General features: G+C 39.3%; 1 protein-coding gene across 5 annotated transcripts in view; it reads left to right on the forward strand.

Moving 5' to 3' along the window:
• LOC125448285 (spermatogenesis-associated serine-rich protein 2) overlaps positions 1–27,276 on the forward strand; it is a 114,189-nt gene that overhangs the window by 21,104 nt on the left and 65,809 nt on the right. The window lies entirely within an intron of this gene.

The raw sequence follows: 27,276 nt of genomic DNA on the forward strand, positions 1-27,276 counted from the left end.
TCTGCCAAGTGCCTCACCACCTTAATTTGGAACTATAAATGCAGGGTCAGATTAAAACAAGTCAGCATGGTTTTAGTAAGGGGAGGTCGTGCCTGACAAACCTGTTAGAATTCTTTGAAGATGTAACAAGTATGGGAAACCCAGTAGATGTTATCTATCTAGACTTCTAAAAGACCTTTGATACAGTGCCTCACGGGAGGCTGCTGAGCAAGGTGAGGACCCATGGTGTTCGAGGTGAGCTGCTGGCCTGGATTGAGGATTGGCTGTCTGACAGAAGGCCGAGAGTTGGGATAAAAGGCTCTTTCTCGCAATGGCAACCAGTGACGAGTGGTGTCCCGCAGGGTTCAGTGTTGGGGCCACAGCTGTTCACCTTATATATTAATGATCTGGATGAAGGGACCGGGGGCATTCTGGCAAAGTTTGCCGATGATACAAAGATAGGTGGACAGGCAGGTAGTACTGAGGAGGTGGGGAAGCTGCAGAAAGATTTAGACAGTTTAGGACAGTGGTCCGGGAAATGGCTGATGAAATTCAATGTGAGTAAATGTGAGGTTTTGCACTTTGGAAAAAATAATACAGGCATGGACTATTTTCTAAACGGTGAGAAAATTCTCAAATCAGAAGTGCAAAGGGATCTGGGAGTGTTGGTCCAGGATTCTCTAAAAGTTAACTTGCAGGTAGAGTCCGTGATTAAGAAAGCGAATGTAATGTTGTTGTTTATTTCAAGAGGGTTGGAATATAAAAGCAGTGATGCGCTTCTGAGGCTTTATAAGGTTCTAGTTAGGCCCCATTTAGAATACTGTGTCCAATTTTGGGCCCCACACCTCAGGAAGGACATACTAGCCCTGGAGCGTGTCCAGCGGAGATTCACACGGATGATCCCTGGAATGGTGGGTTTAACGTATGATGAACGGCTAAGGGTCCTGGGATTGTACTCATTAGAGTTTAGAAGGTTGAGGAGAGATCTAATAGAAACGTGCAAGATAATGTATGGTTTAGAAGGGGTGGACACTAGGAAGTTGTTTACGTTAAGTGGGGAGACTAGGACCCGTGGGCACAGCCTTAGAATTAGAGGGAGTAAATTTAAAACTGAAATGAGATGACATTTCTTCAGCCAGAGATGGTGGGCTTGTGGAATTCATTGCCGCAGAGTGCACTGGAGGCTGGGACGTTGGATGCCTTCAAGGCAGAGATCGACAAATTCTTGATCTCAAAAGGAATCAAGGGGGCTACGGGGGGAGTGCAGGGAAGTGGTGTTGAAATGCCCATCAACCATGATTTAAATGGCGGAGTGGACTTGATGGGCCGAATGGCCTTACTTCCACTCCTATGTCTTATGGTCTTCTATCAGTGTTTTCTTACCGTTCCTTGGTCAAAACTCTAGAGCTCCTATCCTTTTGCTGTAGCTCAACTAGCATCAAATGGACTGCCAGAGGGACTTTCAGTTGGAGACGAGTGATAAATGCTGGCCTAGCTAGTAACAGCACTTTGAATTAGAATTAACTGGATTAAGTAGAATATTTTTTGCAGCTTTTTCATAACACATTGTTTATGGCTTGCAGTCTATCATCTGTGGATGTCTGGCAACAGTTTCAAAATGTATGAAGTAAAAGTGTTTTTATAGATTATGTTGCGGCAGTGGGCTTTGAGTAGCTTTGGATGGTTGGAATAGAAGTGAAATATTGGTTGAATGTGCAGAGGACAAAATTGAAATTGAAGTTACTTTAAGGATGCTAGGAAGTTACTTGGATGACCTTATTTGCTACTGGTGAAGTTCTTCCTAAGTGTTTTTGTGGCGGGACTGTGTCACATGATTGTAGCACTGAAACAGAAAGGCAGATTTTTGTGTTTGATGGGCAGATATAGCACAGAACAGATAATAATAGGTGATGTAACATATTGAATTAACGTGGCTAATAGGGTTGGCCTAAAATTATTACGTATATCATTAATAACATACCATATTATACAAGTATTATAATATTATTATGATAATATAATATAAAATTATTTTGTATATCATTAATAATATAAATTTTAAATGAATGTGTTATGTGGCCCTTGTATTTTTGCAGTTGCCATTTGTAGAATTTGTGGGAAATGTTGTCGATGTTTCCAGGGATGAACATAAGTGTGCTACTGCTTGTGGTTCCCTTCAATTAACCCAGTCACTTGTTACCACAAATTAGCCTGTGTTATTTAGCATGACTGCTATGTGTTTTTATATAACAAAACCACATCTGTGTGACTGATTTATCTCTCATCTCTCATCTGTCATCAGCAGCCTGTTTTTTTTTTGAAAAGTTGATGCTTACTGTTTTGGCTTCTGTATCAAAACCAATTGAATGCGAAACCAGAGTGCATTTGTGCCAATGAAATTAGACTCTTTTTTTTAAAACCGCATCTTTGAAAGAAAAGGATCAGAAATAAATTCAGAAATTTTATCATTTGTTGGGATTTGGGGAACATGCTTTCAATCTTGAAAATTTCTCTCAGCCTTTTGTCTCCTGACAACTAAAGAGAAAACTAGTAGTTGATAAATATATTGCTGTTAGGACTCTGCCAGGAAAGATTAAATAGATGTCCAGATATACAAACCTATCTCCATCTGGCTATCGTTGAATTTAGTAAGGAGCATCATCTAGATATTCTAATCAAGCTGTTCAGAAATGTTATGACACCTGCCTGGGGCAGATGGGGCACTACCTCAAGAACCCATCAAAGATCAGCATCTATTCTTTGACACTTTGGTCTCCTTGTGGAGTTTAGTGACAATTGCTACGAATGGTATCACAAGTTTAATTATCCAAATAGGACTTTTGCAGTGAGGAATTTTTGATGTGATTAGTCCCTGACCTGAGTCGTCATCTGTAACAAAGTAGTATGTATTTTTTAGAACATTCTTTTCTTCCTGCTTTTTCTCGGTAAACACTTTAGATTGAAAGTTTTATATTTCTCCTCCCTTAGGTATTCTTTCTTGGGAATGTACAGTTCAAAACCCAACTGAGCATCTGTATCGGCAGACAGTGGGTTTGTTACTGCAGTTGCACCTACTGTCACACCATGGTGACTGTTTTTTATTGTTCTTGCTTTCAAGCGTCTATACTAGATGCATGTTAGCTTTGTGTGTAGGCCTTAAATTGCTCCAATGCTTAGCAATTGCCGTAAATATTCTGGGTTTTTGAGAGATAGTAAGTACTTCATTTTCTGAATACTGCTCAGTTGCATACTGTAACCCAAATTTTATTTCCCTTAAATCTGAGGCTGAAACTACCTAAACTTGAGGCTAAATTTGTACCTTAAGGTAACTAGTGTTTCGAGAATATTGATGATGACACCTGTTGGTGGCTTGAATTTCTGGCAAGTCTTTCTGCAGGGAAACCTTTTAAAATTCACCTTTTTTGGGGTTGTACTATTCCCAAAAAATTGTGAATATCCCATCTTAATAATGAATCAAAATGTGATATGTGTCTACATGCTCATTTTTAGCTCCTATAAATTGAAACTTTTTGCTGTGTAATTAAATATCATTGATTTTAACTCCATTAAAATAAGAATTTGTGTATTTTGGCATTTCAGTGGAACAGCAGTAAACAGGATGTTTATCCATGATTTTGTCCCACAAGAATCCGTGATTTCAGTGCTGTCATATCCAGCTTCCCATCTTGTACCCAACATAAACTTGAGTCTGAGTCAAAATTCTACTGTACCCTAACATGAAACAAGCCCTGTTTGTACATCACTTCTGCACTTACTGACCTATGTCAGTTCCCAGTTCATAATTGCCTTGATTTCAAAATTATGTCCCTTTTGTGTTCATTTAATATGGTTTTGGCTGATTAACATTACAGTGCCATTTACCCACATTATCTCCATTTATACCGTTTTATAATCAAAAAATTATCAACCTCTACTTTAAGTATGTTCAAACTGAGTTTCCACAGCCCTACGAGGTAGATAATTCCAATGGTTCATCACCCTCTGAATAAGTAAATTTTGCCTTATCTTGATTCTAAATGGCTGGGATTCCCCTCATTTTTAAATTGTGCAGACTGCTTCTCGTGTTTCCAACCAGGGGAAAAGTAGTACCTGGCATCTACACTGCCTATTCCCTTTCTAAGTATTTTGTAGATTTCAGTGAGATCACCTCTCCTTCAAGCTCCAAAGAATACATTGAATTGAATTAGTTTTATTGTCACTTGTACTCAAACGAGTACAGTGAAAAATTTACAGTCGTTGCATTACAGTGCCATCATAGGTACAAAGGTACCCAGGTTCAGATATTTAAGATGAAAATCATAGGAAACAAAAAAAATGAATAGTTCAGCATCATAGGCCATAGAAATAAATGAGAAAAATAAAGAAGTTAAAATGTTCAGAACATCAGTCTTTCTGACCCAGTCCATGCTGGCACCAAGCCCCAAGGGAGATTTTCACCACCTCGCCGCCTGTACTAGAACCAGCAACGTCGGACTCGCCCCAATTTAGGCGCCAACTCTTTGCCTCTGAACCCACACACTCCCCACAACTAAGAGTCCCTGGCTTTGCTGACCGACCAGGCTGCCACAAGTCCCACTTTGGCTGCAGATGTTGCCATCATGAAGAATCCACTGCCACCGCCATGCCGCTTTGCCCCATACAGACCCCATTTACCCAGTCTCTTTCCATGGGGCAGTGCCACCAGCCCCAGAACAGGTTTAGTAAACCTTTATTGCACTCACTCTTTAATATCCTTCCTGAGATGAGACTAAAAGTGCACACAGTACTCTAGGTGCAGTCAAACCAACTTCCTACATAATTAAAGCAAAACTTCACTATTGCTGCACTCACATCCTCTTGCAATAAAGGATAAGATTTCATTCGCTTTCCTTCTTACTGCTTCTGCACGTTAGTCTTCAGTGACTTATTGACGAGGTCACCCGAGTCCCTTCGCACAACTACACTTTCCAACGCCCCTCTCCATTTAAGAAATACTGTACACGTCATTCTTCTTACCAAGGTGGTTAGTCCCTCATTTTTATATGCAAAATATGTGATTTTTTTTGTTAAATGATATGGACGTATTGTTTTTAATGCACTGGTTTTACATTCTTAACCTATTGAGTCTTACGATCATCCCTGAAGCATAAACCATATCACTCTGTTATCTGAGCTCTCTCTGCTGTAATTAGTTTCAATTTCCATACTCCCTTACAATTTGATATCTTTGGATAAACATGCTTATCTCAACTTGTTAGCAGTGGAATGTTCAACACTAGCTTTTGAAAAAAATTGTCATCAAATCTCACGTAAAGATTGTGATCCACTTTGTTTTCCCATACAACGTTCTAGTGCAGTTGGCTGCATCAAACTGCTCAAGGACTTTCGTTATTTGTACTTTAGCAGTTTGATTATTACCCTTTGAACAGAGCTCTAAGTCCAGTATTCTCCTAATCATTGAAACAACTCCAGACACTTTCATTGATATTTCCTTTCAGCATTTAATGAAATTTTAGTAAAGCATAACATTGAAGATTTAGCTTTTCATAATATCTAGAGACAAAATGAAGCTTTTATTGAAAAGACTTGTTTATATCAAATAAACTTTTAGATGGATAATATGAGGCTCCATTTGTGGAAGATATGTTGCAAGTTATTTATGAATTGGTAAATGTTGTCTTTGGGACTATTAGTGAGCAATATGTAAACATATGCAGTATTCAGCAAATGAATACAATTTCCAGTCATTGTCATGTTTTGAAATATGAAATGAATAGGGCTTTTGGAGTTATAAATTCAGAATAATCAAATGCTCCAACCAAAAAAACTTGTAAATGGAGATTATTGTCATCTGTTGTTTTGCAATGGCCCAAATATGCAAGCAATATAATTTACACTTACATGTAGATGTCTGAATTTATCTGAGTAAGTGTGTGTCTCCAGAGTTCTCGCAGCTATGGTTTTGACAAATGCCTTAATAAAAAGAACTTGTTCCACAACCGTGGCCAGTTTTGTCTTTCAGATTAAATATTGTTGATCTGTGTACATTTCAGCGAGATACCAATACCGCTTGGAAACAAAATTAACATTTGAACATAGAATGGTGCTCAGTATAACCACAGAGTAGGGGGGAACATGTAGGAAAATGTTGGCCTTCTGATGGCTTGTCATTCAGGATAACCTTTACACTTGTTGCAACTTGTATGACATAGAGGTATGATAGCAGCTGTTAAAAAGTATCACAGTGCACTCTGAAAGAGGGAAATGGCAAACCACGGTTATAGTCCAGACACAATATGGCTTCTTATTTCTGGATATACAATAGGTAGGGGTTGGGAGAAGGGAAAGGTGGAGGCATGTTAAACCACAGAAATCTCCAGAAATGTCAGTGCTGATGAGGCAAGTAAAATATTGTCGGGGAAAAAAAATCAACTTTTTGCATGTCCCTGGCCATATTCACATGGGGTAAGGTTTATGTTTGATGACGTTCTGTATCGCAACAACCTGCGTAGTTAACTTGTCTCTATGTTATTGTATGATATGAAGAGTGGAATCATTAACAGTCGCATCAGTGATCCTCAAGTAGGGAATTACTTCAAGCATATAGCAAAAGCAGTTTGAATGAGATTAAAATAAAAATAGAAATTGCTGGAGAAACTCAACAGGTCTGACAGCATCTGTGGAAAGAAAGCAGAATTAATGTTTCAAGTCCAGTGATCCTTCTTCAAAACAATGAGATTAAACATTGTTTAGGAGAGTGTCTAGATAATTTTACTATTAAAGCTTCTTAATATTACCTGAGCTAAATTTTTAAAATACTTAGATAATTTTGTCTCTTCTTGTAAAGAGTGGGGGTTTGATCATGTTTCAAACTTGATAGATAGGGTCAGGAATGTTCTTGTATGTAGGCAAGACAAAATTGAAACCCATATGCCAGTTAGAGACATCTGCAGTAATGATGTAATACATATATTTGTAGTATACATAGATTGTGGGTTCAAGCCCTACTTCTTGAGACTTGAACATCTAATTTTGGGCATGTTGTGCTATCAGTGCAAATGGCACCTTATTATCAAGGCCCTTATCTCCTTTCAGTTCAATGCAAAATATCCTACTGCTATTTATTGAAGAGCAGAGCAATTCTCCCAGTGTCCTGGACAACAATTTAATTTTTTTCAAAGCAAATGATCACTATTTTCAACACAATAAGCATAATATTAACAATGAAAACATGAGTTCTAGTTTTCACTGTCCCCCACCCCTTTGCCTCTTTTTCATTACTACTTTTGCTGCCCTTTTTTTTTAGGGGCCCTTTTGAGATGCTCACTTGTGAGCTACCCATCAGCAAGCACAGGAGAGAAGCAATCTGTGACTAGAAGCAGTCCTTCACTCTTCCCTTCTTTACAACTTTAAGTGGTGAATCATACAATGCTCCATTTCTATGTCTTCCAGTTACCCAAACCCAAAACTAATCAGTTGCTTAATTTTCATGTTTATACTTGGATCATCTGCTACCACTGACCCCAGGTATTTGTAACCACGCCCTTTCTCCAGGTTTTTTATTTACATCTTCACTCTCATCCTCTTCTGTATTCTCCGACTGAGTCTTTGGTCCACTGATCTTAATGCTGCTGTCTTCTAGTGCTTTGCTTCAGTGTTCCAGATACTTATCATGTTCTCATTACCATGGATTTCACTATTTAGTAATAAAGCTAGCAACACACTATTCAGGGTATTTCATATCATTCAGGATAATTGACTATCAAAATTGTTGAATGTATTCTTTGGAGTGATCCCTCCTTGTATAAATTGTGTATTTATCTTTTTACTCTCTAGATAATTAGTCAATTTGTTGCCCAAAAGTTAGAAGCTTAAGGTAAGGTGGTAAAAGATTAGGATACTTCTGACTTAAGATTGGCTTCCTCAGTTAAAGATTAACAGGTTCCAGATAGTGCAAAATACTGGGCTACATTGGAAAATTTGGAAATACAGTGACTTAACAAAAGACTGTCAGTAGGTTGCTTCCATTCTGAATTATCTGGAAGTACTGTCCAATCCACATTGTTCTTTTTGAGTGACCATTGTTACTGATGATGATCAATGAAACATTGATCCTAAATATCAGGTTTCTGGCCAAAAGCAGGAGCTGACTCATTCTCACCAGCGTGAAAAACGTTTTCTGACTTTTGGCCTGCATGCGATCTTATACAAATAGGTCCAGAGTCATTTTTTCAACTGATACAGTTTTGATCTTGACCATATCATTGGAAGCAAATGCTGAGTAAAATGCCGATATATTTCACTCCATATATAGGAGGGCATTAGATATTTGCTGCAGAGTATTTTTGAAGCCTTAGTGATGCAAATGAATTGTTTCTAAACCACATGGTTTAAAATGCTTTGTTTTTTCAAAAATTTGGTAGTTTTTCAGAAGATGTAAAACAAAATCTCCTATTAATTTTCAGCTTCTCTGATTCAAGTTTTGATATAAGTCTGCAATTGAACAGAGACAAGATTGTTCTAAGAATAATAATTTGCAATCACCTAGCATTTTGACATATTCTGATGCCGAAAATCTGTGCACTCATTTCAAACTGAAATGTTGCCTATGAGGATAGTTTTGAAAAAGCAAGGCCTATATAGGAGAATTGTATAGAAGGAAACATTGCTAAGACTAGTTTATACTCTGGATTTGTTGATTAAATTCTGCCATGTGCCATGTTATAAACTGTGTTAGTCAGGGCTTCTAGATCACAATCCATTGTCATTGCCACTATGCCGCCATTTGCTTAGCATTTGTAGGTGGTATGTATGCCCTGATATTTCATAGAGCATACATACTTAGAAAGAAAATACTTAGAACAATGTGGAGTTGTAAAATGGCACTTAAAAATGCAAACAGTTTATAAGGAGGGAGTGGAGGTAGTGGCATTGTGGTAATGTAATCCAGAACCTCAAACTAATGTTCTGGGAACAAGAGTACAAATCTGGCCATGACAGATTGTAAAATTTGAATTCAATTAAAAAAATCTGGAACTTGGAAAAAAAATCTACATACAATTGTGGTTTACCAGTTTTTTGAGGGGAAGGAAATCTGCCATTTTTATCTAGTCTGCCTGCATGTGACTCCAGACTCTCAGCAATGCAGATGCTTGTCTGACTTCTGAAATGGCCTAGCAAGCCACTCGTGTACTAAACTACTATGAAATTTAAACAAAGCAATGATAGAAGATGGACCAACTGGTATCAACATAAGCACCAGAAATGATGACAACAGACGTAGTCCTGTTGACCCTGCAAAGTTCTCCTTACTAACATCTGGAGGCTAGTGTCAAAATTAAGAGCTGTTCCACAGACAAGTCAAGAAACAGCCAAAGATGGTCATACTCATGGAATCGTACCCTATGGAAACTGTCCCAGACACCACCATTTCTAGGTGTGTCCTGCCCCACTGGTACCTATGACAGAATCAATAGAAGTGCACAGTCCTTGTGGAGAAAAGCTCCCATCTTTATAATGAGGGTGCCTTCTCTGTTATGTGGCATGGCCACTCTGCTAAATGAGATGGACTTTTAATTGATCTGGAAACTCAAAATTGGGCATCCATGAGGTGCTCTTGGCCAGCAGCAGCTGAATTGTATCAGCCACCATCCTGGGATATCTACCATTAAACCAGGAGATCAGCCCTGGTTCACTGGAGAATGCAGGAGGGCTTGCCAAGAACAGCACCAAGCATATGTAAAAATGAGGTGCAAACCTAGTGAAACTACAGAACTTCTCCACCAAATAGCGGGAGCTGCGTACAAAAGGCAGGGCTAAGTGATTCCACCCCAACTGATCAGATCTCAGCTCTGCAGTCCTACCATGTCCAATTGTGAATGGTGATGGCCACTTAAAGAACTCACTGGAAAAGGTTGCTCCATAAATATCCCCATCCTCAATGATGAGGGAGTCCAGCACCTCAGTTTGGGTTATGCCAGGGCCCCACAACTCTTGACCTCATTGCAGCCTTGGTTCAGACATGGTCAGAGTCAAAGCGAGTAACTGTCCTTGACAACATGGCAGCATTTGACTGAGTGTGGTATCAAGGAGCCAATTGGAAAACTACAATGGTTAGAGTCATACCTGGCACAAAGGGAGATGGTTGCGTTTGTTGGAAGTCAGTCATCTCAGTTCCAGGACATCTTTGCAGTAGTTCCTCAGGGTAGTGCCCTAGACCCAACCATCTTCAGCTGTCTCGTCATGACCTTCCCTCCACCATAACATCAGAATTGGAGTTATTTGTTGATTGTACAGTGTTCAGCAACATTCACAGCTCTGCAGATACTGAAGCTGTTTATTTGCAGTGTCAGGCCTCGCTGGAGTAGTGTTCTGGAAACCAAGCCCTGCTATTCCCAGAGGTAGTACAAAAGTTGAAGATTTTAAGATGTATGCAGATTCCCCATTTTTGCCTGACTATTTTTAGATGCAGGTTGACAAAGTATAGACCAGGTTTCTGTACTTAAGAAATTACTACTTACTTCAAGTAGATAGACTATAGCTGTAGAGAAACAATAATGAACTGTTGACATATAAGCCTACCTTTCATGTTCCCCCCCCACCCCGTGCACCCAACACCCCCCATGTACAAATAGACACAGACCTGTAAAGAAGCCGTGGTCACTCAAAAAAAGCATTGTGAATAGGATAGTAATTCAACTGATGCATACTGGTGAGTGTTTTGGGTGGAGAGAAAGACTAAAAATACAGTTCAGTGGTCTGTGTTTCCAAACGATATGCAGTTGACTTGAAGTACTTGATATTCAAACTGCTAATGGTTGCCTGGAAAACTTCAGACAGAAAGTTAGAGCATTTATCAGGTAGAATCTCAATTGGTGATCAAAAATTAGGAAAATGCAGAGTTAACTTTCTACAATTGCCCTAGCTGTAAGCGCCCTTTAAAGGAAAAGCTTCTTGGAATCAAGTTGTCATATTCATCATTGCAAGGATATACTGATGTCCAGCTTTCGTTTTTGTTAATGGTCCTACACAGTCTGCCAACAGTGAACTGAATGGTTCTTCAAAATTGGCATCAAAACTTCTGGCTGTTATCAGACTTGTGAACGGATCTCTTGTATACTGGCGTTGATCTTTCTCTGCACCTTCTCTGTAGCTGTAAAGTTATATTCTGTTCTATTACCCTCATGTACTTTGTGTAAAGTATTATTTGTTTGGATAGTACACAAAATAATACTTTTCACTGTATCTCAGCACATGTGACAATATCAAATCAAATAAAAAAATTGAGGTTTTCCTAAACACCTGACGTGTGATGTGTTTTTACAGAACTGTGCTACATATTTATGAAGTCTTGGCCATGTAAAATCAAGTCCAGGCATGGACTAATAAGTGGCAAGTAACATTCACACCATTCAAGTGCCAGGCAGTGACCATTTCCAACAAGAGAGAATCTAACCATAGCCCATTGTACTTAATGGCATTACTATTGTTAAATTCCCTGCCATCAAAGTCCTGGTTGTTATCATTGGCCAGAATCTGAACTGGATTCGCCATAAACATACTGTGATTACAAAAGGCAGGTTAAAAGCTAGGAATTCTGTGGTAGGTAACTCTCACCCCTGACTCCCAAAGCCTGTTCACCATCTCCAATGCACAAATCAGGAGCATGATGGAACATACTTGATTTGCCTGGATGAGTGCAGCTCCAACAACACTTACTCAAGCTTGACACCACCCAGGACAAAGCCCACTTGATTGGCATTCAATCTATTAACCTCAGCATTCACCCTCTTCCTTTCACTAACGCACAGTAGTAGCAGTGTATACTGTCTCCAAGATGCAATGCAGTAATTTACCAAAGCTCCTTTGTCAGCATCTTCTAGACCTTTGAAGGACAAGGGCAGCAAACACATTGGAACGCTGTTGGCAGGATTTACTCCAAGCCCCCCACCATCCTGATTTGGAACTGTCACCATTCCTTCACTTCCAATGGATCAAAATCCTCACCATCCCTTCCTTGCAGTTGTGTAGATATCTCTATGTACCACGGACTGCAGCAATTCAAGAAAACATTTCGCCATCACCTCCAAAGTAATTGGGATCAGCAGTGAATGCTGGCCTAGCCAATGGCACCTACATCCCATTGAATGATTTTGAATTGGAAGCTTTGCATGGACTGGGATCCAATGTAGGTTAGAAAGGATAGGAATGATGTGATAGTAGGACTTAATGTAGATTATGATGTAGGCAGAATTTTGCATAAGCTAAAATTTATGAAACATACGGAATAGGAGACTTTGAAGGAGTATTTTAATATTCCGTACTCTCCCTGACACTTGTTGAATTATTCAGCTATTAGATTCTATTGGTCTCTTTAGAGTTGCCTTTATTAATCTATAATATATCTGGTCAGTAAAAACAACTGCTGTCACTTGAGATAGAGATTGGAAGCGACCTACAAATGCTGTGGGTTGTTCCTAAATTGGGGAGCACGGGATTGGATACAAAATAAAAATGCTGCAACTCTGATTTTGTTCAGTTTCTTTCTGAATCCCAGTTCCCAATTCCCTTGAAGCAATTGATTTATGTGCATACTGTCATGGGTTCCTGTCTGCCATCTTCTCCATACTACTTAAGAATGAAAGAACCTCTGAACAGGTCACTTGCTTGTTGTTTTGCCAGAGGACAGTTATAGAATGGGAATGTCATAAAATTGATATCAGTGAAATGTGCTCATGTAACTGACACCTGGAGTAATCTTATTTTTGGAAACTAAATGCCACATGCACATTTCCTTCTGCGACAAAGCCATTGACATTTCTTTTGCAACAAAGACAATTTTTATTTTCAGGTGGCATATTTGTTCTACTTTGTTCTAGTTTTCTACAGGTGTCAGTGAATTTGGCACAATCTGTCTAGATCATTTATCATTTCATTCATAGATCGCTCACCTGAAGTCATTTGCAGATTTCAAAGTCCACACTTTCGTTTGGCCAGTGTCAAACCCCAGCTGTGTTTAAACATTCAGTTCGATTTGACAGAAACAATTTCAGGCACACCAATGATTTTTATGGATGCTGTACTTCAGGTGAAAAATCACCTATTAAATAAATGATTGAAGCACTGAAACTCAATAGAGACAAGCAAAATCTTGTTGATGCATGTGCCAATTCACAATTTTTTTGAAAGAAAAGCAGTAATTGTTTCATTAACGGTTAGATGATTGTCTGCTGAGCAAGCAAATAATGGGTACACAATATACTAGCTTCTTGTAAATTTCAACTCAGCCATTTGGCAGATGTATGTGAAATTATTTCAACCATTTTCTGCTCATCTCAAAGCAAGCAATTAATTTGTCTTCTGCACAAGTCTTAACTTTTATGCTTAAACAGAGGTACCAAGGATCAAATAAAATCAAGTTGAAGCTTCGCAAGGCTATGAGGATATTATTTGTTTTTTTAAAAAGCAGAGGATTTAGGTTTGTTCTCAAACATACCGGAATAAGAGCAGGAAGTAGCTCTGGTTAAGAGTCATGCCTGGCACGTAGGAAGATGGTTGTAGTTGTTTTGAGGTAAGTCATCACACCTCCAGAACATCACTACAGGAGTTCCTCGGGCTACTGTCCTGGGCCCAACTATCTTCAGCTGTGTCTTCAATGACTTTCCCTCTGTCATAAGGTCGCATCCTTGTTGATGACTGCATAAAGTTAAGCACCATTTGTGACTCATCAGATACTGAAGCAGCCCATGTTCAAATGCATCAAAATCTGGACAGGTTCCAGACTTGGAATGATAAATGGCAAGTAGCATTCATGCCAGACAAATGCCAGACTAAAACCATCTCCAATCTGATGATTTGACCACCATCCCTTAGTGTTCAAAGGTGTTACCATCACTGAATCCCCTACTAACAACATCCTGCAGGTTACCATTGGCCAGAAACTGAACTTGATTTGCCATGTAAACATAGTGGCTACAAGAGCAGGGCAGAGGTGAGGAATACTGTGGCGAGTAACTCACCTCGTGACTCCCTAAAGCCTGTCCATGTACAAGGCACAAGTCAGGAGTTTGATGGAATACTCCCCACTTGCCTGGATGGCTGCAGCTCAAATAATACTCAAGAAGCTTAACACCATTCAGGACAAAGCAACCCACTTGATTGATACCGCATCCACTCCCTCCGCTACTGATGTTCCGTAGCAGCAGTGTGTATTATCTACAAAATGCACTGCAGAAATTCACCAAAGATCCTCAGACAGCACCTTGCAAGCCCAGGGCCACTTGCATCTGGAAGGACAAGGGCAGCAGTTACATGTGAACACGACACCCTGCAAGTTCCCCGTCCAAGTTGCACACCATCCTGACTTGGAAATGTATCAACGTTCTTTTGCTACCACTGGTTCAAAATCCTGGAATTATATCCATAAGGGCATTGTGGGCCAGCCCACACCAGATGGACTGCAGCATTTAAGAAGGCAGCTCACCACCACCGCTTCAATGGCAGCTAGGGTAGGGCAATAAATGGTGGCCACCCAGCAACACCTGTGTCCCCCAGGTGAATTAAACAAAAGTCTACTCAGATATTCACTTGTGCTAGTCACGCACCCTTGGAAGTAAAATTCCAGGTTATCTCTATTTGAAAAACAATTTGAACCTTGATACAAAGGGGGTTACCACTACATTCCAAGATATACCATAAGCTCATTTGATATCTATTCAGGAAATTGGGGGTGTGTTTTGCATAGGAAACTTAAAAGAGTTTTTAAAAATTTTAAGTGAAAGGAATTTATTAAAAAAATTAAAGGAAAATGCATTCTTGTGAGAAAGCACTGAAGTGAGGACAAGGCTCATAATGATCACAGGAAAGAAATCCAAGATACTATCAAATTTGAGGCAGTATTCAACAGAAAGACCCTGGAAATTCACAGTTTAAACTAAAGATCACAAAGCATTTTTTCCTTCAATCAATAGCACTTTTCTTTCTAGTGTGTTTCTTCCATCCTGGCCCCCAAAAATATTGTCTCTTTGTTGTGAAGGAAGGAGACTCTCTAACCCTGCAGTGCAGCTACCAGCAAAATAATGTGATTGAATTAAATTCACTGAAGTAAATTGAAATGTCAGACATACACATTCCTGTATAAAATGACCACTCCCTTGTCCGTACCATCTGCTAGATGAAAGGATGGATATATATCAACATTTAAGCCCCTGCCACATTAACTATCACATCATGTGGAAAACTGTAGATAGCAACATGAAGTTGGATTGTCTTAGAATTGTAGAGTAGAATCCCTGCAGTGTGTGTAGGGGACGTTGGGCCCATTGAGTCTGTGCAGACCCTGAAGAGCATCCCACCCCTGCCCTATCGCCATAACCCCACATCTACCAAAGCTAACCCACCTAACCTGCACAACTCTGGACGCTAAAGGGAAATTTAGCATGGTCAATCTACCTAACCTGCCCATCATTGGACTGTGGGAGTAGAAATCCACACAGACACAGGGAGAATGTGCAAATCCACACAGTCACCCAAAGCTGGAATCGAACCTGAGTCCCTGATGCTGTGTGGCAACAGTGCTAACCACTGAGTCACTGTGCTGGCCTTAACCTCCACCAACTCATTGGTAAGATTGCACCCTCCTTTGGAAGCTTGTATCTACTAAGAAAATCTTACCAAAATGGAAAAACCAGTTTCTTGAAAAGTTTGAAAACATTGCAAGTTCCTTTCACAGTAATTGCTCCTTACTCTTCTGAACTTGTGACATTGGGAAAGGTTTTATGTGTGTGTGTATTTATATATGTATTTTATACATGTAAATATGGGAGATATTAAAAATGAGTTTAAATCATTGAACCACCTTTGATTCTCAAGTGTGGAAGTCGTTAAAGTAGAATTACAAGCAAATTCAAAAAGCAGCCTTTCGCAAGTAATCTAATTCTGCAAAAATGCAAAAGACATGCAAATACCTTTTGCAGTACTCTTCCCTGAAAGTACTTCACTGTTATACACACAAAGTGTTTACTTAGCTGCAAGCAGTAATAGGTAATCCAAGCTCTCTCCACCAATGCTACCAAACCAGCTGCCAGTATTTCCAATGTTTGTTCTTAGAAGGACTTAATGCCCACGTGCTCAACATTTAGCGGGTTCCCATTCCTGTGAGCAGCAACTGCTTTTCTAGATTATAGATTGCAAACTTTGGTAAATTGATTGTTACTTCTGCATGACGTGTTAAAGAATTCTAGTTGTGACTTACTTTGCTACCAATGTGTGGTTTGCACAAAATTGTGGGTGAATTAAGGAAGTAGAACTTGGTAACTTAAAAGTTCTGAAGAAGGGTCACTGGACTTGAAATGTTAACTCTCACTTCATTCCATAGATTCTGCTTAGTTTTTGCAGCAATTTCTGTTTGTGTGTATTGCACATCTCCAGCATCTGCAGTTCTTTGTTTAACTTACGAATACCTGATGTATCCATTTTATATTTATGCAATGGGAAAACATTGGTTTTTGATGTGAGAGACAAAAGGAAATAAGTATACATTCTTGATCACAACACCTTGTAGGATTTTGCAAATAGGAACAGGGATAGACCATTCAGCCTTTTGATCCTGTTCCGCATCAATGAGATTATGGCTAACCTGTGGCCCAACTCCATAAATATTCCCTCATGTTGTATGAGATCATTAAAAGCTAGGGCACGGCTACAAAAAGAAATCAAAAAGCCAAATGAAATGTTAGTTTTTATTTCAACAATGCTGGAACACAAAAGGGTGTGAGTTGTGCTTCAGTTGTACAGCCTTGGTCAGAGCCCACCTGGAGTACTGGTGGCACATCTCAGGAGAGATGTATGGGCCTTGGAGAGGATACAGTGTGGATTTGCCAAAATGATACTGCAACATGGTGGATGACACAAAAATAAGTGGAAAGGCAAGTAATGAGGATCCCAAGAAGAGCCTATAGAGGGGTATAGGCCGGTTAAGTGATACGCTTTGGCAGGAAGAATCTAAAATCTGAATTTTATTTAAAAGTAAAAAGCTGTAGCGTTCAGAGATTTTGGGGTCCTTATGTTTGAATCACAGAAACCTGGTATCCAAGTTCAGCAGGTAATAGAGAAGGCAAATATACTGTTGACTATATTTTTCCCTTAAGGGAACAGAGTATAAAAGGAGGGAGGTTTTGCTCAAACTATACAAGGCACTAGTCAGACTACATCTGCAATACTGTGAATTTTTTGGTTCCTTTATCTAAGGAGAGATATGCTGGCATAGGAGACAGTCCAGAGAAGGTTTATTAGGCTGATACCAATGTGGAGGGAAAGGTTGAGTAGGTGGCTAGTATTCTTGGAGTGTAAAAGAATGAGAGGCAACCTGATTGAAGCATATAAGGTTCTTTAAAGGGCTTGACAGGGTGGATGTGAAGAAATTGCATCCCACTGTGGGAAAGTCTAGGACCAGAAGCATAATCTCAGAGTACAGGGTCACTCAGTTAGGACAGAAATGAGGAATGTAATTCAGTGAGAGTAATGAATTTGTAGAAATTTTAACAACCCAGCCACCACCGCCCTCTACAGTAAAGTATATTTGAGGCTCAGATAAACAGATTTAAATCAGTTAGGGAATCGAGGGTTATGGAGAAAAATCAGGAAATTGGAATTGAGGATGATTAGATCAGCCATGATCTAATTGAATAGCAGAGCCAACTCTCAGGGTCAAATGGCCCCCGTCTACTTCAGCGTCCTATGGTAACTTAAAGTTAATTTTTTGAGAGTAGGTTGCATAAAACTGGCTCTATTCCAATGGAAAATAATAGCTTAAGATACAGACAAACTATATCCTCTGATGTGCAAATCAGAACAAGAGGGCACAATATTGAAATTGGGCCTACTTCATTTAAGAGTGAAAGCAGGAAGCTCTTTTTCTGAAAAGATTGCAGAAATCAGGAACTGACCCCCCTACCCCCCGGCAAAAGACCAAGAACTGGATCAATTTAAGTTTTCAAGACTGGAAAATGCACTTTTTTTCATAATCAGAGGATATAGCTAAACCATGACCTAATTGAAAGGTAAAGCAGGTTTATGGTGCTAAATGGCCGGCTCCTTTTTCAATGTTTATGCAACACCACAGAACAGATAATGTTGGTTGCCCTGGTTGCTAGGTGGATACTTCTAATTCTAATGTATGAATGTGTTATTTAGCCTTGCCTCTAAACAGCTGGGGAATTTGATAAGAGCATAAAGGCCTCTGACAAAAGTTCAGTGTTGTTTGCTGTATTTGAAAAGGGAGGTGACTGTTGACAGTGTGCATCAGAACACTCTTTGTAGACGTCACAGCAATTTTTGAGAGCCACCCATCTTTCACAAAATTGTGATTATCAGTCATTCAATGGAATATGCCAAGCTCTTTCACAAACACTGCTTTTATTCTTTTGTATTGTAACTAACGTTCATGTTTGGAAAAGTGATCAAAATTGCTTTCCATACCACAACATAGTGTTGTATTTTGAAATTAAATGGTTGGTCATAGGTTCCCTCTTTACTCCACTATCCAATTTTAATTTCTCCCCTTCCCTCCCTATGGAATTCTGTGTTATTAGGATTTCATGATGTGGAGGTGCTGGTGTTGGACTGGGGTGGACAAGGTTAAAAATCACACGACACCAAATTATAGTCCAACAGGTTTATTTGAAGACATGAGCTTTCGGAGTCTGATGCCTGAAGAAGGAGTAAGACCCTGAAAGCTTGTGTCTTCGAATAAACCTTTTGGACTACAGCGTGGTGTCATGTGATTTTTGACATGAAGATTTCAAGCTAGGAAACTCTGTAGGAAAATATTTGTTGCAGTGGTAGGTGGAATTGCCTCAAGCTAAAATTTCCATTTGAAGTGGACTTTAATCTTTATGTTACGTCCACTACATGGCTAGTAGAAATTACTTAGAAAATAATTAGGCTGTCTGTTCTTGACACTGCCAGAGTATGCTAGGAAGAGACCAGTTAAATGAAAGTGAGTAAGCCTATGACAACGCTAGTAATTTGCAAGCATAACTTTAGTGTTAACACTAATTTTGGAATGTTTAGTTGTTAGGTGATTTTATTGTGTAACAGTCACCAGCAATGTCATTTGGATATTCACCTTTGGATCAGGTTGAGTTTGTTTGTCTTTACACAACCTGTATTTTAAGAGCTTTCAAAGCCATGGAGTTTGTGAAAAATGTGCAGTAACGTGTATTACAAATGCCTTGCTTGTAGTTCAAAGGGAAGATTGAAATTCTCAAGCACAAAGCAATGAATAATCAAGCATTTATGACCAGAACGATGAGCCCATACAATGCTTTTCCTTGGGCACAAAGGGATGCTACATCCTTGTTGGTAATGTGCCAGTAGTCTTAAGTGCAAGTATTTGAGGCAGGCCAAACAGGAACTAAAGTGTGTGGCTATAATGTGAAAATTGGAATACATCCAGAATTTGCTCTGAAGTATTTACAGCATGCAGAGTTGCCATACATAACATCCATAGAATTGCTCAGAATGACTTTTTCTAGAGCTACCAGAAATACATAGACAACTGTGTCCTAAGAAAACTAAGTTTGGCTGTGCAGTTTTTGACAATAAATTAGAGCTTTGTTCGCTGACTGCAGTCTTATTTCAAAGCTGCATTCTGTTCAAATGAGGTGTTGCTACAGACCTGAAACTGCGGTGATTTTGTACATGTCCTTGGGGGTTAAACAGCTTTTGTTGAATAAGTCTACATCTGCAGCAGGGATTAATATTTCATACAGTGAATTGCCTGAGTATCAGGTAGGTGTTGAATAATTTGTGCATTTGAAGAGTGGCTGCATTTATTGTGAATGCCACCACAAGGTGGAGCAACAAGGATGTACGCACAGGAACACTGCGTTGCAGTACAACGTCACTACTGAGTGACGGAACTGCATGCTGCTAATGTTTTGTGTTAGTCAAGCATGAGTGTGATGCAACCTGTATACATTTTCTTTTCAGCAATGTGGTAGGACTCATCCTGTTCATAATTAAATTGGGCTTGAATCAATCATTGACTGTACTTTGGTCATCGCTTTTAAAAAAAAAACGCTAATTTCTGAACTAAAGGTGGGGTAGCCTGCACGTACCCTGGCACTGATGTCACTGTGCATGGAACATGATGAGATTAGTGCATTCACAGATCAATCCTAAAGTTTGTTGCAACGACTGCATGTGTGTCGTGACAGTTTTATCCGCCTTTTTGCCATTTTGATTAATTATTCTCTTTTACAGTTTTTACATGCGAGACCTTCTTAGTTGAGTTCTTGGGGATCTTTCCATTCCACGCAGAATAACAGCGAACATGCTAGAAAGGAGTGACAGTGTGAGGTTTTGCGAAGTTAGGCCAGAGGAAAGTTTCACAGTAAAGTTGTTACACAGTGTAAGAGATGGATATGCATGGTATGCCTTTCTTGTAAAATTTTCTACTCTTACTACTCTACATTTTTGCATTCCCATCATTTACCTTCTGATCTATATCCAGAGAACAATTGAGTGTTTTTCATCTTGGTAAAAGTTTGCCGCCTCTTGTTTAGCTATACAGCAGCGCATCTTGGTTAACACTAAAGACTGTAGGTTTCAGCACATAATATGTTACTTTGCAACAGAGCATAGAATTTAAAAATTATTTCAAGGAAGTTATCTTTCCACTGGACCATGTTCAGATTACATTTAGTAGGTAACTCATCCAAAGTAATTTCCTGAAGACTTAAAATAACCAGATAATACTTTCCAGAAGAGAAATGTACCTTCATGGTCATCTATATTTGACAAATGGAGTGGGAAAAAATTTGCATACGGGCCTCGTTATGCAACCATGAACATGTGCATTCACATTTATACCCTGCAGAGGACATGATTCTGATCTCAATAAAATCATGTTATCGAGTTTCAGAATTTGGATTCTCTGTGTGTGTACATAATCCAGTATTTCTCAATCTGTGTTATCAAATAGTTGTTCAGTGCCTTTTTAAAGGAAGAAATTAATATCGCTTTCACTGAATGGCAATACCTTGCACACATTGATTACTCTTAAACAGAAATACATAAAATTGTTCAGGGGCTTGACAAAATAAAACAAATCTTCATAACTGAGTCCTGAGTCCTGAATACAAACCTCTGCAAAACAACCCTCCACCTCCGCCCCCTGACATGTAGTCAATTAAATTATGCACGTTACTCCAACTGTGATTAATAATGTTGAGTTTTATGGGGTTAAAGTAAATTTTTTTCATTCTGAAATCAAAATACCTTTGAGGTGCATCCAGAAGATGTTTACACTTGAATGGCCTCATGGTGTCTGGATACTTTGTGGATCATCAGAACCAAACCTTCTTGATTTTCCACATTTAACACGCTCTTCACCTGATTTCCACGCTTTCACCAACTCAAAGGCATATGCCTCTACTGGCATGGTTTTTTTTATTTCTTTCTATTTTGAAATCTATTTGATGTTAATCATTTTATTATCAATTCCTTTCAGCGATGTCATTCTTCCTTTTCTAGTTGTCTGACCACATTACATGCTAAGAGTAAATAAAGAGATGAGCAATTCCTTGGAGATTCAAAACATTTGAATTTTTAGGAAATATTTCATACATTTCTGCCTCCAATATCCTGAAGATGAGCAACTGTTTTCTGTCCTTCATTTGTTTGCTATTGATAAAGCGAGTTTTGAATACAGCTATTTAGTTATTCATTCTAAGTAGACTTGTATTTAAGATCAACGCAAATATTTTCTGAAAATCTAAATGCCCATCCCCTCGGAGAATGCTGTGCCTCCTAATTTAAATTGCATTCTCAAATTATTTTAATAGCTCAATAAAATATGGCCCATTTCTGAAACCATACTTTGTGTTACAGTGCACATCAAATGAAAATTAATAGTATCTTGTAAAACATTGAGTATTTTTTGCTTTACCGGTCTGTGACTCCTTGATTTATGGCTTTATTTTTCTTAGTTCTGAATGTCTGAATTACATGGATCACTGATTTGGTACATGGCGCATATTTATGGAGTGACTAAAAACATAAAACACGCCCTCATCAACTTATTTTCATATCCTTGAGAAAGATGTCCCATATAGTTTAGCTGCTTCATAGTTAATGCTTCAGATTTATGTTCATGTATAAAAATTTACAAAAATATGTTCTTGTATAAAACCACTATTCTGTTGTTGGATAAAGTCTTAGTCCACCCAAGTTGAAGCCAAAACATGATACAGGAAGGTGCACATATTATGGACATAACATAATTTGAGCCAACTTTTCACTTTCCTTGCCTCATTGTTTCCTTTCCTCTTCGAGATTGTGTGCATTTTCACACTTAGCTAGTCGTTGGAAAAATTCCATTTTTATTATTGATATATTTGATCGCCAGATGAATTTGAATGTAACAAGTAATAATGGGGGAGGGCAGTGGCCTAGTGGTATTTTCACTGGACTGTTAATCCAGAGAGACCAACAAGTCTGGAAGAACACAGTAAGCCAGGCAGCATCTGAAGAAAGGAACAGTCAATGTTTCGGGTATTATTCTTCTTAAGGACTGGATGTGGAAGTAGGGAGAGCTGCAGATACACGGAGCGGAGGAGGAGTGGAGGCGGAGGGAGAGGCAGAGGCAGAGGCAGAGGTAGAATGGTGGTGATAGGTGGACACTGATAGTAGGTACAACCTGGTTTGTCGACTGGAGTGATGAATCCGGTTGGCTGGAAGGGAGGGTCAGAAGGTGAAATGGAAAGGAGGTGGTGGGGCTTCAAGGGGAGCCAGAGGATGGGTGGTATGGTTATTTGAAATTGGAGAACCCAGTGTTGAGTCCTCCAGGCTGTAGGGTGCCCAGACGCAAGATAAGGTCTTCTTCAAAATTGTGTTCTGAGTCACTGCAACACAGGAGGACACCAAGGATGGACATGTCAGAGGAATGGGTGACCCAGGTAATATTCTGGGGACCTGGGTTCAAATCCCGTCGTGGCAGGTGGATTTTAGATTCAAAAAATCTGGGATAAAGAGGCTAATTATGACCATGCATCCACTTGTTGATTGTTGGAAAAAACCCACCTGGTTCACTCATAACCTTTGGGGAAGGCAACTGCTGCCCTTACCTGGTCTGGCCTATATGTGACTCCAGACCCAGAATAATTTTGTTGATTCTTAACTGCCGTTTGGGTAATTAGGGATGGGCAATAAATGCTGGCCCAGCCAGCGATGCCCTCATTTCATGAATGAATTTTTTAAAAATTCCATCTTTGAGATAAATTTACTCTTTTATTTTCAGTAGGAATAGGTGATTTTTTTTTGGATGACATTGATACATACCATTCCGAAACTGTACACATTGGTCCATCCGTTTGTCCGTCCAGAAGTAGATAAGCAAGCAAAATAAGAAATAGAAGCACAGGTTGGCTGTTCAACTCCTTCAGCATGCTCTGTCATTCAACAAGATCATGGCTGCCCTGATTGTTGTATCAGCTCCAGTTTCCTGCTACACCCCCATATCTCAACTGTTTTGTCATCAGCCATATGTCTATCTAGATCTTGAATATGTGCAATGACCCAGCTTTCCAGCTTGCTGAGGAAGAGAACTCCAAACACTAAATGACCCTGAAGAAGAAATTCCTTCCCATTTCAGTCCCAAATGAGAGCCCTGCTATGTCTAAATTCTCTCACGCTGTCCCCCCGCATCACCCTTCAAAAATGCTAGCCCCCTTCTGTGATAAATAATGTGAATATTAAAAATGTCTTTAAAAGTTGTGAAAGGGACTATGCATTTTTTTTTAATTTTTAAAATGGCCTTTTAATTCACAACAGCCCAGCGTAGTGGCATTTGCTTTGCTGAAACCTATCTGACACATCTTGAGTAAGGCCTTGCACCTTTTATTTAATGAATGCCTGCCATTATTCATTTTCTACTTTGGAATTTTTCTGTTCCCTTCATGTGTCTGAAGACTTCGAAACACAGTCAGAAATAGGTGAACCATTTTGTTGTCTGTATTCATTCTAGTTCATGTGATGGAACTATGTTTCTCCTCAACCGTATGATGCTGCATGATGCCATTAAAATTCCTCTATTTTCACCTTGCTTAGGTATTGTAGATGGAAGCAGCTTGTGATTGAAGGCCTGTAGTCTGTTCTTGCTATTTGGAAGCTTGGGTGTAGAGGTAAATCGTTTTTGGTTTTTGGTTTTTGGTTCTGCGAAGGTGACTTTTATTATATGAAGTTTCCCACGCTTATTGGGGCAATGGTCAGAACAGCATTTCTGAGAAACTGTCTGATTTCAATGACTGGATAAGCTACCTGGTGAGATAATTGCAGAAATATTTACTGAAGTCCATGGAGGCGTTGATCAGTCAGGAGGGGATCTTGGGGGATTCAGAGTGAGTTTGTCAGTTGGATACGAAACTGGCTTTATGATAGGAGACAGAGGTTGGTGGTGAAGGGTGGTTTTTCAGACTGGAGGCATGTGACCAGTGGTGTTCCACAGGGATTGGCACTGGGTTCACCTTTGTTTGTCATTTATATAAATGATTTGGATAGAGCATTGGAGGCATGGTTAATAAGTCTATAGATGACACCAAAATGGTGGCGTAGTGGACATTGAAGAACGTTATCTAAGATTACAAAGGGATCTTGATCACTTGGGTTAATGGGCTGAGAGGCAGATGGAATTTAATTTGGGTAAATGCAAGTTATCGCATTTTGGTATAACACTCAAGGGCAGGACTTGTGCAATTAATGGTAGGGCCCTGCATATTGCTGTAGATCAGAAACTTCAGCCTTCAGGTGCATAATTCTTTCCAAGTTTACATCGTAGGTAAACAGGGGGATTAAAAAGGCATTTATCACACTTACCTTCATTGCTCAGATCTGAGAGTAGAAGAGTTGGGATGCATGTTGAGGTTGTACAGGATGTTGGTGAACCCTGTTCTGTATCACTGTGTCCCGTTCTGGTTGATCTATTATAGAAAGGATATGATTAACCTGGAGAGGGTTCAGAAAAGATTTACTAGAATATTGCTGAGAATGGAGGGTTTGAGTTATATAAATAGGCTGGATAGGCTGGGACTTCTTTCACTGAAGCTTTGGAGGTTGAGGGATGATGTTCATAGAGGATTATAAAATCATGAGGGTCATAGAGAAGATGAATAGCAAAGGTCTTTTCTGTAGGGTGGGGGAGTTCAAAACTAGGGGGCATATTTTCAAGGTGAAAGAGAAAAGATTTAAAAAGGGACATGAGGGGCAACTGTTTTACTCGGTTGTTAATACGTGGAATGAACTGCCTGAAGAAGTGATGGATGCCGGTAGTTACAACATTTAAAAGACATTTGGATAAGTGCATGAATTGGAAAGGTTTGGAGGGACATGGGCCAAATGCAAACAGATGGGACTAGCATAGTTTGAGAGCATGATCTAATGGACTACTTGGACCAAAAGGCCTGTTTCCACACTTTATGATTCTCATTTAATATCTATGATCGACCATGACAGATGGAGAGAGACCACAAACAAATCCAGTTAAGAGAGAAAGAGCTATACCATCACCAACCCAAGGAAACCTAACCAGATAAATAGAAAGCGGGACATAACACCAGCGCTTCGTCGGAGGCTCACTGATGATGTTACCTAGAATGGTGACGAAACGTCTGAAAACTAACCTTCCAGCTCAGCGAGCAAACTCACATCCAGAGCTATACCAGTCGAAGACAGTATCCAGCCCACCAGAGCTGGAAAGAAGTCTAATGCTTTGCTGTTTTTAGCTGTCCAAGTAGATGAGACTGAGAAAAGCCCTGGAGTTCAGTGAGTTAGCTTGTGTCTGTATGTCTCAAGAGACAGAGTAACAGGGTAAATTACATCTGGTGAGTATACTGAAATTCACCAAAAAGGAATCATAGCAAACTCATCAGTTGAATAAGAAATTAAAGGATGAAGATAGATATGATACTTCACCAAGGTTGAGTGTCTGTCAGGAAAGGATATTGCTGGGAAAAATAATTGAATGCTTCTTTCTGATGTTTACGACAAGATTTCTCCCAGTTGTCAGAATGTCTTTTTTTGGTGTGAAATGTGGTTTGTTTTCTTTTGTTAAAAATACATTGGCAGCCTCTTGTGAATTTGTTCAATCACTGACCACTATGGTAACCAAATTGCAGACAAAAAATTTATTTATCAAGCTAGTTTCACTCTGGGATTACCATCAATTGGGACCATAACCAACTATAATCTGTTGGTGAGGGTGGGGGGAAATGGAATTGTACCTGCAAATTGCATTCCATATAGCCTTGGAAGACGTAGCTTCTGGTAGATGGTTGTTCTTGGCACGCAGTCTATTTAGTTCCATACCTACCCTCCTAGCCTACAGCACATGTCAAAACTTGGTATGGTAGTGTCTAGCTGCAGGTTACTTCCCCTCAGCACAGCCCTATAAGAAATTTCAATGCTTAAAGAGGGAGATAGCTGTACGAGGGAAAATAAATTGGCAGCTCCAAGCTAAGCTATACACCCAACAATCCCATGATCTTGCATAATGATTAGTAATGTTTAAAAAAAAAGTCTTTTTCAAAATGTTCACATTAACTAGCATTCTCTGTACCTTGCATTGCTGTAAAGTAACTTTTCTATGTATTTGTCCAATGCCTATAACTTGATTTTCTAGTGCTGTCTACAGGATTATTATTTCAAAGATCACGACCTTAATCTTAAGGGCCAGTGTGTTCCCTCATTATCCTGACGACGACTATACAACATGTTCTATTCAGATTTAAAGCTGTAGATTTAGATTTTACATTAAGATATGCACATTTAATATTTCTATTAGAAACTGTATTCTGCTCTTCTGTGATGCAGAAGGTGTGTCATAGGCCACATGAACAAAACAAATCACCCATCAAAAATCTGAGTCACACGAACAGTACTTTTTTTTTAATCAATAAAATAGAAAACATTTTCCTCAAGGCAATTTGCTTCTTGGAAGTTATAAGGTTATAAAAACAAAAGAAAGCAGCTCACTTATTTTCAGTATTGGCCCATTTTAAAAGCTTAATTTAATTTTTAACATAAGGCTTTCCTGTAAGTTGTTAAACCAAAAAATGGAGCTATTATTGGACATTTGCTGTGGTGAGTTGCATTCTCCACTTTAATGGAGCTTCACTCACCACTCAGAATAATTTGCTGAATATCTTTACTGAGGCAAATATATGTACAAAACAGCTTAACTAGATGTCAAAGATTCTGAGAAGTACCAGCAGTATCTGAAAGCTATCCAGGCATGACTGC

The sequence above is a fragment of the Stegostoma tigrinum genome, chromosome X (genome assembly GCF_030684315.1).
Source record: "Stegostoma tigrinum isolate sSteTig4 chromosome X, sSteTig4.hap1, whole genome shotgun sequence".
NCBI lineage: Eukaryota > Metazoa > Chordata > Chondrichthyes > Orectolobiformes > Stegostomatidae > Stegostoma > Stegostoma tigrinum.